This window comes from Plecotus auritus (genome assembly GCF_963455305.1).
Source record: "Plecotus auritus genome assembly, chromosome: 9".
Taxonomy (NCBI): domain Eukaryota; kingdom Metazoa; phylum Chordata; class Mammalia; order Chiroptera; family Vespertilionidae; genus Plecotus; species Plecotus auritus.
This window is the reverse complement of record NC_137783.1, coordinates 12,190,063-12,193,993: the sequence shown is the minus strand read 5'-3', so window position 1 is coordinate 12,193,993 and position 3,931 is coordinate 12,190,063.

The window sequence follows — 3,931 nt, the reverse complement described above, 5'->3', positions numbered from 1 at the left end:
ACTCAATATTAGGCTTCCTTCCAAAATAATGCTGGGTAATAATAATGGTGCGATAATGGCTTACATATTTCACAGTATTATACTATTTCTACAATGAAATAGGGATGTCGTTACCGCTTTGAACTCAGGTTCTGGTCCATAGCTGGATCTCAATGTGGCTGTCTAATGAATGTTTTAGCCATACAAACTTCAAATAATAAAACTGATTGGAGTTGACTAAACTGGGTGAATTGACTATTTCTTTAGATAGAATTAGCAAGGTGATAACTCAACTCAAGAAAAAAAAAAACACATAGGTGTTTTGTGACAAGACATCAGCACCTAACATTGAGCCAATTAACTCATGTGGCAGTACTGCCTAAGGAAAAAAAAATCTGCAAAGGGAATTAAAAAATTCAAATAGGTAAATTTCACCAAGCAACTGCCAGATACTTGGCAGGGAACAGGGTTGGGAAGATAAATGAGGCCTTGTATCTAACTTCAGGGAACTTTTGAGTTTTATGTGTTATTTTTAAAAAAAGGAGGGGGTTTCCTCCCTCAAATTTTTTAAAATACCAAAACATTTTGATGAAAATTCAAGACTCTTATTGCTGGTGGGTGTGTAAAATGGCACTGCCACTTTGGTAAAGAGGTCAGCAGTTTCTGACAAAACTAAACATCCTCTTACAATTCAGTAATCACACTCCGTGGTTTCACCCAAAGGAACTGAAAACGTATGTCTACACAGAAACCTGCACATTGGTGTTTATAGCAGCTTTATTCATAATTGCCAAAAACGTGGAAGCAATCAAGATGTCCTTCAATAGGTGTCCAGATAAACACCCACAATGGAATATTATTCAGCACTAAAAAGAAATGAGCTTCAAGCCCCCAAAAAAGACATGGAGGAAACTTAAGGGCATATTACTAAGTGAAAGAAGCCAATCTGAAAAGGCTACATACTATATGATTTCAACTATATTACATTCTGGAAAAGGCAAAGCTATAGAGGCAGGAAAAGGATGAGAGATTACCAAGTGGTTTAGGGGGAGAGAGAAATGAATTGGTGGAGCACAGGGGATTTATAGGGCAGTGAAACTATTCTGTATGATACCATATTGATATACATGTCATTATTCATTTGTCAAAACACAGGAAATATAAAGCACCAATAGTTAAGCCTAACATAAACCGTGGACTTGGGGAAATTATAATATGTCAATGTATGTTCATCAATTGTAACGAATGTACCACTCAGGTTTGGGATATTGATGGTGAGGAGGCTCTGAGTGAGTGTTGGAAGAAGGTATATAGGAACTCTCTTTACTTTCTGCTCAATTTTATGGTGAAAAAAAAACCTAAGTAAAAGTCTTATGATTAAAAAATAACTATTTCAGAACTGGGTCTTCAGAGCAATGGTTTGCCATGATATATTGAGATAAAATAAAAATTATGGAAATGAGTCAGACAGAAGAAAAATAGGAACCCATTTAGAATTGTAATTTTTTTTCTCTATTTTATTGATTTCAGAGAGGTAGAGAGAGATAGAAACATCAATTGGCTGCCTCCTGCAGGCCCCACACTGGGAATCTAGCCCTCAACTTAGGCATGTGCCCTGACCGGGAATTGAACCGTGACCTCCTGGTTCATAGGTCAACGCTCAACCACCAAGCCATGCCAGCTGGGCAGAATTGTAGAATTTTGACTCAAAATCCTAACACAAGTGATTTTGTCTCACTTAAAAGCAGTTTTATACATTCAGTACAATGTAACTGTGGGGAAGGCTGGGCTTGAGGTGGCAGGAAATAGAGCATGTGGAAAAGGAAAAGGAGGAGGAGGAGGAAGAGAATCATGAACATTCTATCCACGGGCTAATAAAAATAAATAAGCTTGTCTCCATTATCTGTTATTCATTTATTTAGCAAAGAAAAAAAAAAGAATATTTTTATTCATTTATTTAGAGAGCTAGTTGCTAGGGTTACAGAACCAGAAAGCCAATTCTTGCCCCACCCCCAAACTCATATATCCTTTGATAAACATGATCATTGTTTTCTTGTAGGATATTAGAAGTTTCCCCACCTGTCTTAACCTGTGTCCCTACCTCTCTTCCCTAAATCTTCACCCCTTCCCTGAGCATGTTGGTCTCCTTCATATAGGAAGCACTGACCAAATTCCTTCTACCTCTGGGCTTGGTCTGCCATTTCTTCCTTGGGGTGTTTGCTGTCTGTCTTATGCCATTCCAAAGCTAATCTTCTTTTAAATCTCAGCTCACATTTCTCTTAAAAGCCTTTCATGACTACTCCAGCCAACAGCTCCTTGGTATTTCCTTCCCTGGACTCATTCTCCACTAATAATTAGTGTCCTGGATTCTCAGTTAATCATTTCACATGTGTATTCCTTATCTCCAAAGCCAGGCTGTGAGCAATGGAACATGCCTTGTTTTACGCACAGATCGTCAGAATGCAGGACACATAAGGGACACTCACATGTTTGTTTATTGATTTATGTAAGATTTTATTTCTGCTAATTAAAGTTTACCCCTTGAAAAATATGTCGCATTTCCAAATGAAACCCATGTAAGTATTCAGCTCAGAAACTCATAAGTGATGCTAATACCCTTTGAAATTCCTTCCTCCCTGATCAGATTTCAGTAACGGAAGAGGCTATCTCAGGATGTTGGAATTAAAAAAATGAGCCATATTTGTGCTGGTGGCTGTCAGGTGAGATATTTTATATGTAATTAGTGTCCAATGTATGACTTAAAACATTTTTTACATTGATTATTATTAATGGGAATTTATTGATAATTCTACATGGTTTAGCAAAATAAAACATCTTTAAAGTAACAAGAAATAGCCTTGTTACCATCACTGGCTAATCAAGAAAAATGTCCATATTTTATTTTATTTTTTTAATATATTTTATTGATTTTTTACAGAGAGGAAGGGAGAGGGCTAGAGAGTTAGAAACATCTACGAGAGAGAAACATCGATCAGCTGCCTCCTGCACACCCGCCACTGGGTATGTGCCCGCAACCAAGGTACATGCCCTTGACCAGAATCGAACCTGGGCCCCTCAGTCCACAGGCTCCATCCACTGAGCCAAACCGGTCAGGGCAAAAATGTCTATATTTTAATAAAATGTTTAAAGTATTTCATACCAAGGGAAGAGAAAGACTTAAGAGCTATACTCCTATCAGTGAAGCAGCAGATACATTTGTATAGAACAATTAAGAGATGGAAAAAAAAATACTCCCTTTCCCCTTTATTAATTCAGGAGAAATCTTTATTCTCTTGTGCTTTACAAAATCTTTAATTATGTTTTTCCACAATTCAACTTCTCAATTGTTAAGAAGTAGATGTTTACAGAGCCCTCCCCTAACTTATACCCTATGATAGCAACAAATATTCATGAAAACATCATACAAATATACAAATAGTTGTTCTTCAGCAACTCCAGTGTCAAAATATGCATTAGAAAATATCTCAAATGTCAGTCTCCAATTTAAGAATGTGATATGGAAGACTGAATACTGAGTATATGTGCATATTTCACCCATCACTCAAAATTCATAGAAATAACAGGAAAAAACCATGCACATTTAAAAGAATAAATAGAGGAGAAACCAAGATGGCAGCATAGGTAAGCACCTAAACTGCTGCCTCGCACAACAATTTCAAAACTACAACTAAAAGACAGAACGGACACCATCCAGAACCACAGGAAAGCTGGCTGAGTGGAAATTCTACAACTAGAAGGAAAGAGAGAAGCTCACAGAGAATTGGAGGTACGGCAAAGGGTCTTTGTGCGCTCAGAGAGGAAGGGCGGCTGAGAGCCTGGCTGACTTTCTCTGGCGGGAGGGGGAAGGAAGCCCCCGACGGCACTGAACCCCAGTTCCGACTGCACTGAACCCCAGTTCCGGGTGAAACCCCGTGGACCCAGGCTCATACAC